Here is a 12,737-nt window from a genome sequence, read left to right on the forward strand (position 1 = left end):
CACGGGCCAAAGGTCCGAAGTTTAAATCCTACTTTACCAAAACTCGATTTCGATTTTTCCAGCACAAGTTATTCACGACTTCTAGGAAATGGTCTGAAAATTGAAATATTTGAGATATATATTAATAAAAACTCAAATATTTATCTTTTTTATAAAAAAATTAATAAAATTATTATATTTAAATGATATTTTGGGTGATTTTAAAATGATAATTTGTTGAAGTGACTTGAAAAATATAGCTTGTTTTTATTAATTTAAAAATAAAAAAATTGTTTTATCTGACTGATAACTTGTTCCTGATTTCTCCTAAATGATTATTTTTTGCTTAATTGGTAGATTATTCTGAAGCAATTCAAAAAATATTATATTTGACAATGATGATTAATTTGTTTGTTTAATTTCAAAGATCAGGCGCCCGTTTTTCTCCTTTGGGTAGAATCTAACAAGCTTGTTTCTCTGGACTGGGTGCGGTTTGTTCCTTGCCCAGAGTCAGCGAATTCCACAAACTCCAAATTCCCGCATGAGACCGACTGCCAGAAATACTACCAATGCCTGGACAACTTGGCAATTACTGTCTCATGCTCTGAAAACACTCAATTCAGCTATGAAAAACAGGTTCCTTTTTTTATATTTAAATAATGAATTATTATTTTTCTCCTTATCAGCCGTTCTCTCTACTGCTGGACAGAACAGAACAATAATTGAAATGTGGCAAAACAATTGCATCAAATTACTAAATGACTTAAAAAGTGCCGTCTAAAGATGGGCGTTTCAATTCTTCAAAATTTGTTCAAAAATCTAGTACAAGCAACTGTTGAAACAGTTACACAAAAATAAATTAAACTGGTTTGTAACTAAAATTAGCCAGGATCTGTGAAACTGCTTCTCTCTGGCCACGGTTTTACCTACGCTACTTTAAACTATAATTTTCAGAAATTTTTAAAAAAAGAATCAATAATAATTATGAATTTATTATTTGCAGCAACAGTAAAATTTTTGTATCAAACTGTCTTGACTGTTTCCGAAGAATAACGCTTTTAAAACAATTGCTTCTTTTTTTACTATCTCTAGTTCTTTCTTTTCGATGTTTTTACCCAAGCCAATTTTTATTTACAGATGGGTATTGAAAAAAAAGTTGATGGTATATAAAATTTTTAACAAAAATAATACCTATTTTTTTCAGGGATGTGTCAATCTCATTTCAACTATGCAACGTCGTGGTGGAAGAGTTGATTCAAGAATTAAGAGATTTACGGACACACAAAATGATATTCCTTTAACAAACGTTTCACCACGTAGATTCAGACCTTTGAGACCCAAACCAGCAAAAAAACCATCGAAAAATCCAAAACACAAACAAACAAAAAATTCAAAAACCAAACCAACGAAAAAACCGAAACCCGAAGCACCAAAAAATCAAGTAAATAGTGATGTCGCTAACGATCACGACTGTGTAAGATCTTTGTTGAAAATTTTAGCTGCAAAAAAAGAAGCTAGCTACATCAACTACGCTCCGGTACAAATATTCGAAAGCAACATTCAAAATGGATCTCTCCAAATCAAATTTGATCATTTAAGCAAATTAAATAGTTCTGGATTGGTAGAATCTAGCCTAAGTGGTGCAACAGTCATGGGTGGAGAACCTAGCTCAATAGTCAATGGAGGTATTACAGATTTCATCAAAAAACTCATACAGCAGCAAAATAAAAACGAATCGAATAAAATTAATTCCGGATATTTGAGTAACAATGTTTATAACATAATTAATTGGAAACATTCACTTGAAAAGAGTCTAGTGGGTAGCGAAACTCATTTCGATCAATCAGCTAGTCACTCTAATGAAGCTCTTAAAAACCGAATCGAAATATCGAACGAGTCAAGTAATGAAAATTCAATTAGTAGCTCATCGGCACAGGGGGAAACAAATTCAGATAAAGATTCAATAAATAATAATGATTTGAATAAAAGTGAAGGATCCGTAAACCTTAATAAAGATAAGCATCCCGGTGGAGTTGAAACACATAAAGTTGTGGAAAACAATGATATGGCAAAAGAAAATATATCTAGTAGCACCGAAATAGAAAGCGACGATAATAATAATCGCAAAGAAGTAAATTTTGATGTGAATAAAACTAAGACAGAAGGACGTGATGAAAATGAATCTGGTAATGAAAAAATCATTGACAATGATGGTGTTTCTTCCCAGTCGTCAATCGATGTTCCTACAAATCTAGAAAAAATACTGAATGAAGATTCTCAAGAAACCAAAAACATTACCGAATTAAATGGTGACGTATCAAATTCTCAAAGTGATAAAACTAAATTTGTGGATGTTGATACATCCATTGATGATAAAGACGATTCGTTCAATACATTAGATGATGAAATTAAGAGTAAGAAAACTGTTTTTAATGCTGTGGAATCACAAGAAACTAATGAAAACTCCGAAACTAGTTAGACATCAGATTCCGTTTTGAATTTAGATAATAAGGAAAATTATGGATCTAGTAGTGAGTCTTTTGATAACACTGAGAATACTAAAAAAATTAACAAAAACTCAGACAATATTGAAATGACACAATCTGTTTCATCTGAATCTGATCTCAATGAAGAAGATAAAACAAGCGAAGAAAATAGTAATACATTAAAAAATTTCGAGACACTAAATGAAATGACAAATTTAGATAAACAAGATATTAATACATTTGATGTTGCTTATTCTGACAAAAAGGGCAAGGAAAATGAGATAAATAATGTCAAAAATGTAAATAGCGGTTATGCTTCATTTTAAGATGCAATGGAGAGTTTCCAAAGTTCAGTAAATAGTGTGGAGTCTCATAAAACCTATAAAACATCAGAGGACAGTATAATTCAAAACACTGAATCGAATTCTGAAACTGGTATGACCAAAAATATCGATGAGTTTGAGTCGGATATTGAAAAGATCTCAAACGATGATGGCTTGTCCAGGTCTGAGAGTTCAAACAATAGTCAAAACGTTGTTGAAGAATCACAAGTTGGTAAAGAACATTCTGAAGATAAATTAACGGAAATGGCAACTGACAATACCAAAACTGAAACGTCTTTGGACGAAGACCAAGAAAAATACACACTTAAAATAGCTGTTGATGATGTGGCATATAAAGCTAAAGATATTCCACAAGACGTTTATGATGTTCTTTACGAGAAAAACAAAAATTATGTGAAAGAAAATTTCAAAAAAGTCGATTCGAAAATATAAAAACAAGTGTTTGATTTTAACATCCACATGCAAACTTGTTCTAGGTGCTTTTTGTCAAGTTTGGTAAAAGTTATAGACGGATTTTCCTAACTTCATCACACAAATTCAACGTTTAGTTTTATGGTTTTTTTTTTAAATTGGTGGAATCTTAACAACTCTATTTGGTTCCTATTTTTATTTACCAGGAATTCTACGTAAGTAAAACGATCAAGCTTCAATTTATGAAGGGTTTAGATATCTTTCTGAATCTTGTAATGACAATGGAATTAATGGGAAACAAAATTGTTGAATTCCCAAAAAATTTTTTTAAAAGAAAATACCTTTAAGTCAGCTTTATGAATTGGTCAACCAGATTAAAGATTAAATAAAACTTAACTATTTATTTTATATTATATTTATTTATTAAAACCATCACAGTCATATGAAATACTTTAAAATAAAATAATGTATTACTAATAAAGAATTTCGAAAAAAAATCCTGTCATAAATGTATTTTTTCTTATCCTTTGCCATCTCCTTAGATAAAGTAAAGATCCAAATATAATATTCTCTTTTTTCTATTGGCTGCCGACTGTTTCGGTGACTCGAAATATTTTATTAACGGTTTAGTTTATTGGATGCATGGGGTTCGAACTGTCAGTTGGGTCACAGTGAGTCACATCTTGCTGGAGGATGTGATTCTATAATATGCTGCGAACGCCCAGTTGCATTCCACCCGCAACACTACTGACTAGTCCAACTCGTTAGCGTCCACGTCGCGAACCCTGGGCAATGAGATCACTTTCATAACGGTGTGATCGCAGCGGATAGCGAGAGGATGAAAGGCGAGTTTTTGGCGCCTCAAAACCAAAACCAACCAGCTAAGGGAAGGTAACCCCGACAGAAAATCCACCAGAGAAGGCAATGGGAAACCACTCTGGTCATCTTTTCCCAGGAATCACTACGGCGAGTACATCAATAAGCAATCGTCTTGGCTGCGAAAGATACATATTCTTTCGCTGTGGTGATCGCCAACGCCGGGGGACCCGGCAAGGCACCAGAAGAAGAAGAAGAATTAAAATAACAGTTTTATTGAAAATCAAAAAGATGCATCAAAACTTTTTTTCAATATTACAAGAAAAACAGTTTTAAATATTGCGTCTTCAGCAAAATATAACTCTCCATTTTTTAAAAACGTTTTGCTATCAAGAAATTATTTCCAATACTCCACTTGATGTTTCTTATAGTTTATAGTAATAATTTTGAAATTTATTATATATTATACACATAAAAACTTTTTGATTTTCTTAATTTCTTTTTAATTGCTTTATTTTGTCAACTTTAATTTTAAATATTTTAATTTCATATAAAATATTATGAATTTTTCCTAGTTTTAGTCATTAGATAATCACGAAATAAAACCCCATTAAAAATACTTTTTGGTTTTAATTTTTATTCAAAGGATTGTGTTATTTTGCACCCCAACAGAATTCAAGCACAATTTACTTAACCTTGAGAAAAATGAATTTTTTTGTGATCTGGACGAAAACTTCTGAAACTTAATCCTATCCGCAAATTCCTGGTACATATCGTTTTGGGATGTTTGTTTGTCTTTCTGAGTTTTTAGCTGCATCAATGTTTGTATTTTCATTTTGGTTTCCATGATCTATAGTATTTTGTTCAGTGATATTAATTTCGTTTATGTTATGTAATTTTTCAGGAACCGATTTCAAAACACTATCACCGTTTGTCAAAACTTCAAAATTTTCTTTTTGCGAATCTTCCATACTTTTGGATTCGTTTTCCCGGATAGCATTATTTTCTTTAGGTTGATGGCTTATTGCGTCTTCAACAGACTGCTTTGAAGCTTGTTCAGATATTTCTAAAATATTTGAAGTGTCTTTTACGTTTTGATGTTGATCCAAATGCTTTTCCGTGACTATTTCAAATAGTTTAGTTGTATTTGGAGAAAAATCTATTCCTTCGACAGTTTTTGTTACTTCAAAATACAGATCTGTATTGTTTTCGAACGATTTATTAGAATATAAGCTATTTATATTTTTAGAACTTATTTCATTATACTCGAGGGAATTTGATGTTGTAATTTTTTCTTCAACATCTGTAACCACTGTCACTTGTTTTTCTGTAGTAATTTCATGAATTTTAAAATTATTTGATGAAAAATTACCATAAAGGTTTTTTGGTTTTAATGAAGGTAACAAAAGATTTGTGGTCTTTTTTTCAATACTTTCAATTTTTAGTTTAGTGGTATTTTCTACATTATTGTTATTTAGTACATCATCATTTTTTGAGGTATATTTATCAGTGTTTTTGTAATGCTGTTCACTGGTAGTTTCAAAGTTATAAGTTGAATATAAAGATTTTTTAAGATTATCATTTTCAAAATGTTCTATTGGGGTAAGGGTATCATCTTCTATTTCTTTTTTGTTTTCAGAAATTTTTGAATGCATCCCAGATATATTTTCTTCGCCTGTATGTATGCTATTTTTAGAATTCTCTAAGAGCGCTCCAGTAAATATTTCTTTATCAGAATCTTTTTCGCTTTCAGTAGTTCTCATGTGCACCTCAATGTTGTTTTCTTCTTCTAATTCTTGTTCATTGTTGTTTTCAGAATTTTTCAAATGTGCTTCGGTTATGTTTTCTTCATATGTGTATTTATTGTCGATGGAACTTTTCAAATGCACCTCAGTGATTTTTTCTTTATATGTATCTTTGTCGTTTTCAGAACTTCCCAAGTGGCCTTCAGTGTTGTTTTCTTCTTCTGCATTCTGTTCATTGTTGTTTTTAGAACTTTCCGAATGCACTTCAGTCATGTTTTCTTCATTCATGTTTTGGTTGTCTTTAGAACTTTTCAAATGCGCCTCAGTGATGTTTTCTTCATAAATATCTTTGTCGTTTTTAGTACTACCCAAATGCACCCTAGTATAGTTTTCTTCTTCCAAATTTTGTTCGTTGCTGTTTTCAGAACTGTTTAAATGTATCTCATTGATGTTTTTTTCATACGCAACTTTTTTATTTTTGTAAATTTCCCTCTGCATCTTAGTTTTGTTTTCTAATTCTGCACTCTTGCTGTTTGCGCGACTTTTCAAATGCACTTCAGTGACATTTTCAAAATAATCTCCAGTATAAGTTGCTTCCTCCGTAACTTTCTCTTTTTCTAAAATCATCGATTGTATCTTAGTAATGTTTTCTGGATGTTTTGTAGAATCTGATGTATATCCTTCAAGATCTGCATTGTATTCTTCGCTTTTAATGTGTTCTTTAGAGTTATCCTTTATGTGTTCCACACTATTTGAATTTACGAAATTTTCTAAACTTGAATACTTTATTGTGATGTTTTCAAAATAATCTGTGGCATTTAAGATATCTTCTTCTTTATATGTGTATTTATTGTCTTTAGAACTATACAAATACACCTCTGTGATGTTTTTAAAATACTCTACACTGTTAAGTGAAATATTTTTATCTATATCTTTCCTGTATGTTGAATTTTCCACATGCTTGTCAGTACTGTCTTTAGAATACTCAGTGATATTAAATGCAACGTCTTCGTTTGTTGATCTTTCCAAATGCATTTCAATGTTGTTTTCAAAATGTTCTGTAGTGTCGGAGAAAATTTCTTTCATATTTTTATTACTTTCTGAAGCTATAGATTTTACTTCTGAAGATTTTTCAAAATATTCACTAGTATTTGAAGTAATTTCTTCCTTATCACTCGTGTTGTTATTATTTTCTAAATTTACAGCAGTGAAGTTCTCGATACGTTCTGTTACGTACGAGAAAACTTCTTCCTTATTTTTATTTCTCTCTAAACCTTTTAAACGGACTTCTGTGATATTTTCCAAACGCTCTTTAATATGTAAATGAATATATTGCGTCGAACTTTCAAGATTCGCATCTGTGGTACTTTCAAAATGTTCATTTGTATTTAATGTAACATCTTCGCCTGTATCTTTATTGTTTTTAGAACTTTTCACCTCAGTGATTTTTACAAAATATTCTTTTGTGGGATCATCTTTTTCTGAATCTTTTATTATTTCAGTGTGTTCTGTAGAATCAGAGAAATCTTCTTTGATGGCGTATCTATTTATTTCCAAGTGTGTTTCTGTGATGTTATCAAAATATGTTGTCGTATCTAAGGTCATTTTTTCATCTTCTTCGATTTTCGAACTTTCCAAATTTACCTCACTGATGTTTTCAGAATATTTCGTGCTTTTTGATGTGACTTGTTTGTCTTCGTCTATATTTTTGTTGTCTATAAAATGTCTCAAACGGACTTCAGTGATATTTTCTAAATATTCTGTTGCGTTTGATGTATCTTCTTCTGTGTTATTTTCGAAATTTTCTGTAGTACCAGATGAAATTTCTTTATTTATCTCTGTGACGTTTTGATCATATTTTATTGTATTTAAGGTTATTTCTTCACCTTCTTCGTTTTTAAAACTTTCCGAATCCTCCTCACCGATGTTTTCAGAATATTTCGTGCTTTTTGATGTATCGTTTTCGTCGGCATCTTTGTTGTTTTCAAGACTTCTCAAATGAACATCAGTGATATTTTTAAAATATTCTGTTTTATTTAAGGTATCTTCCGGATTCTTCTCTCTGTAATTTTCAGAATATTTCATGCTTTTTTGTGTGACGTTTTCGTCTGTATCTTTGTTGCCTTTAAAACTTCTTAAGTTAACATCAGTAACATTTTTCAAATATTTTTTAGTATTTTTGATATCTTGTGTGATATTTTCAAAATGTTCTGTAGTAGCAGAGAAATCTTCTTCGAAGGTGTTGAAATTTGATTGCGAATGTTTTTCTGTGATGTATTTAAAATATTTTGTCGTTTCTAAGGTTATTTCTCCTTCTTGGCTTTTTAAACTATCTGAATGCTCTTCAGTTATATTTCCAGTGTGATGGTTGCTCAATGTTGGGTCTTTATCTTTATCTTTGTTGTTTTTGGATTTCTTAAAATTAAAGCCAGTGATTTTTTCCAAATATTCAGTAGTATTAGAAAAAATTTCTCCTCTGATGGTATTTCCTTTGAAAGTTTGCAAATGTTCATCTGTGATATTTTCAAAATAATTGGCGGTATTTGAAGTCATCTCATATACATCTGTTTTGTTATCTGTATTTTCGAAAAAGGGATCTATGACTGGAAAAACCTTTTTATCGAAATCTTTGGCAATTTTAGATCTTTCTAAGAACGTCTTAGTTATGTTTTCTTCATTTTTATCTTTGTTTATTTCTAAACTTTCTAATTGCATCTCAGAAATATTTTCAAAAGGTTTTGTGAATAAGGTGACATTTTCATTATTTTGGTTGTCGTCAGTACTTTCTAAATAAATCTTAGAAGTATCAACAGCTTTTTCAGTTATGTTTTCATACATTTTCAAAGTTTTCAAATTATCCTCTGTAATATTTTCCAAATGTTCATTAAAAGTAACTTTTTCTTCAATATTATAATGTTCAGTGTTGTCTTCAAATGATTCTGTAGCATTCTTTTCGTGTAAAACTTTTTTATGAATAGTGTTTTCCAAATCAACTTTTGTGATGATTTTATTATTAGAAATTCCCAAGTTCACTGTGATGATTTTATCCTTTTCTTTATTTTGGATAAAAGCAGTACTTCTTATGTGCATTTCAGTCTGATTTTCTTCATCTGAATTTTGGTTGTAAGTATAAATGTTCAAATACTTTTCGGTGACGTTTTCTTTGTCCGAGTTGTTTACAGAATTTTCCACGTGTACTTTTGTAAGATTTTTTCCATTATAATCGTTGTTTAGAACATTTTTATTTGCTTTTTCAGAATCTTTGCTGTTTACAGAATTTTCCCCGAGTATTTTAGTGAAATTTTCAGAATCTTCGCTGTTTAGATAATTTTTCACGTGTACTTGAGTGGCGTTTTTTTTATCAGTATCTTTGTAATGTAAAAATGTCTCAAAGTGCACTTCAGTGACATTTTCGTCTTCAGAATCTTTGTTGTTCACAAAATATTCTACATGTAATTTAGTGACATTTTCTTCTTCAGAATCTCTATTGTTTACAGATTTTTTTACACTTACTTCAGTAAAATTTTCGTCATCAGAATCATTGTCGTTTACATCATTTTCCATGTGTACTTGAGTGGTTTTTGAAGAGGCTTCTGAAGTTTCTTCAAAAATAGTTTTAGCCCGGTCGACTTCGTTTTGATCTTGACCTTGGTTTATGTCATTTCTATGTTTCAAAGAAGGCGATATCGAAATAAAGAATGATTTAATCATATCGTTTTGAGTAGTTTCCATATGCTGCCCTACATTTCTTGAATTTCCCGTGGTATTAAAATATATGTTTTCATCCGTTTCATCATTTGAATAAGTGTTTTGCAAATATGTATCTGTGACATTATCAATATTTTGATCAATGTTTAAAACCCCATATCTATTTATTTCGAAAACTTCTTTCACATCTTCTGTTTGGTGGTCAGTATCGATTTCAAAATATTTTATGGTGTTTGATGTAACATTTTTATTTTCATCTGTTTTACTGGCGTCTACCGAATTATGTGTAGTATTGTTATGAAAATATTTAGCAGTATCTAAATCTACGTCTTCATCTATTTTAGAGTTGATAACTTTATCCTCAGTAGTAAGAATACTTGTGGTTGGAAAAAGTACAGTAGTACTTGAAGTAATATTTTCTTCTTTTTCTTGATCAATTCTAGCAAAATTTGTATTTTGTTTAAAATATTTTATAGTGTCGGAAGTTGATTCACTATAATAAATTGTAGAATAAATATTAGATTCATTTTCAAAATTTTTAATATGATTTGCAACAACAGAAATATCTGTTCCAATTTTGTTGATGCTATTTAGTTTTGAAGATCCCGATAGTGAAACGATTGGGAGTATTCTTTCATGTCCAATATATTGCTCAGTTGTACTTAAAGAGTCAGGGGTCGTTTTACTCAAACTATGTATAACATCGTCAAGTGCCTCTGAATAAATTGTTCTGTTTTTGGTTCCCAATTCAATCACGGTTTCGTCAAGTTCTGTGGTATCGAAATAAGTATCTTCTGTATTTTTGCTATCGTTTAAATATTTTCTTGGTGATTTATTTAAGATTCTAGAAAACATTGTAGTTATCTCTTCATCCATTTCTATATTCCTCTGTGAATCTTTAATAAACTGTTCTGGGATACTTTTATAATATTTTGTGGCTTCTGAGTGGCCCTTAAGATTATTATAAACTGTAGTAATGTTTTCATTTGTTTTTTCGTTATAATTTTGAGTAACGTTTAGGTTTATATAATTTTTCTCATTTATTAAAGTGTTTTTTTGTGTTCCATCTAATTTTTTTGTTAAATTTGAATGCGTTTCAGGCATAGTCAGAGAAAATTCTGTAAAATCTCCAGGGTTTTTTGTTGTCGTTGATCCCTTTTCAAAACTAGTTGTTTGTTCAGCATTTTCTTCATACGTGTTTACAAAAATAGGTATGTTTTTTGTAGGTACATAATTGTTTGTTTCTCTATTATTGTCTATATCAAATGATTGTTTATCAGTGATAGTTTCCAAATTCTGTACTGAAGTTAAAATTAAATTATGTAAATTATCGTAAAATTCCTTATGTTTTGAAGGTATTTCTTTCAAAACGGCTGTAATGTTAAATTTATTTTGATTATCAACATTAATACTTTTACTTTTATTTTCAGATTTTGATGAACGTGATGACAAAACAAATCTAAGCAAGTCATCGTCAGTTTCGACATTCCCATTTTTTCGATCTATATTTTCTTTAAAAAAATCCGTTGTATTTGACGATATACTTATTTCATAAAAACTTTCAGTAGTCACATTTTCATTTGTATTTACAGCTTCATACGTTTTAGTATTATTATTGTCACCACCAGCTTTCTGATTATAATCAGCTTCTTCATAATATTCTGTTATATATTGTGAAACATCTTCAACAGTTGAATATTCTTGATTTTTTGCAGTATCTTGTCTTAAATGACCAAGAATATTTTCATGAAGTTTTGTCATATTGGTAGATACATCTTCATCTTCTGTTTTATCCATTGGCCGTTCAGTTTCTGAAGATTTTGCTTTAGAAAATAAATCACTATTACTTTCAGAACTATACACATATATAATACGCTCTGTGGTTTCATCAAACTCTTTATATATTTGACTTTCATAACTAACTATTTTTTTCAGTTTCATAGATTCAGATGATAAATCAGATGTTGGTTTAACCCTTTTAATATCAGTACTTTCTGCATCTTGCACAGTAGAATTTATAAAACGTTCCGTGGTATAAGATGCATTTTCGTGAATTTGATTATTTTTTATATTTTCCACGGCAGGGATGTTTTCTAAATTAGCCAAAGTCTGTTTTGTTTCAGAATTATAATATGTGTCATCAGTGTACTGCTCAGAAATATTTTTATTAAATTCTGTATTATCGTGGATTTTATTTTTTATTGTTACATCGTCCTTTCTTATGTTTTCCATATGTTCAGATATATTTCTTGAAGTCACATCATCTACTTTTAGATTATGTAATGCATCCATAGTGAATTGTTCACTGGTGTTGTCGTTTTTTATTTCTTCATAATTATCCGTTTTAAAATCAAGTTGTTCTTGAATTGTTTCTGAAAGATTTTTTGTAAGTGACAACAATGTGTGGTGTATTTTTGTACCGCTTTCAATATTTATTGGAAATTCCATATCAGTTGGGTAGTCAAAACCCTTTCTGTTGTTTTTCCTTCTAGATTGTAAAGAACTTAAAGTTTCACCTTTAGCATTTTCAACATGATGCCTAGTGATGTTTTTAGGAAGTTCAGTAGTGTCGGCTGAGACTAACTTAATATCAATTTCTTTCATTTTGCCTGTACTTGTGATAACTTGTATTTGTGAATCATCAATGAATAGATCATCGGTTTTATAAATGTCCGTATAATCTTTAGTTCCGTTATAAGTCTTTTCATTTTCTTTATCATTTGAAGTCACGCTATTATTTTCTAAATCAATAATAATACTTTCCTCACTATTTTGGTGAGAAATAGGCAAATAAAACTTTGTCGTTTTTAAATAAGCACCTTCTTTTGTATTTGTACTATTTTCAATGTCTTTTTCATAGAGTTTTGTGATAATTTCAAAATATCTATCGTCCCTTGAAGTTACTTCTTCTTTAATTTCGGAACGATTTTTCGGAACTTTTTGTGAATCCGCATTATATTTAGCACCATACAAATAAGGTTCAGTATTGACTATCAAAACCTCTTCATCGTTCAAATCCATAACTTTATTTATTTCTAAATTTTCATCTTCTACGCGTTGTTCAAAGTTTTTGAAGAGTGGTGTGGTGTTGAGAAATACGCGATAACCTGTCTCTTCATTATTTTCTGTGATGTCTTCAAAATGTTTCATGGTAGATGAAGTTATACTATCTCTTTTAGAATAATATTTAGAATTTTCCTGTGTGATTGTTGTTAGTTTTTTGTTATTTGGAGTGTCAAAGTTTACTT

General features: G+C 30.1%; 1 long non-coding RNA gene across 1 annotated transcript; it reads left to right on the plus strand.

Moving 5' to 3' along the window:
• The first annotated feature begins 292 nt into the window (after positions 1-292).
• On the plus strand, positions 293-3,198 carry LOC148276781 (uncharacterized). The gene is made up of 2 exons (XR_015823657.1): positions 293-615; positions 1,184-3,198. It is a non-coding gene; the product is annotated as an uncharacterized LOC148276781 (long non-coding RNA).
• Positions 3,199-12,737: the final 9,539 nt, after the last annotated feature.

The sequence above is a fragment of the Micrasema longulum genome, unplaced genomic scaffold, assembly GCF_059751315.1.
Source record: "Micrasema longulum isolate JH-2025_06_02 unplaced genomic scaffold, ASM5975131v1 h1tg001146l, whole genome shotgun sequence".
NCBI classification, from domain to species: domain Eukaryota; kingdom Metazoa; phylum Arthropoda; class Insecta; order Trichoptera; family Brachycentridae; genus Micrasema; species Micrasema longulum.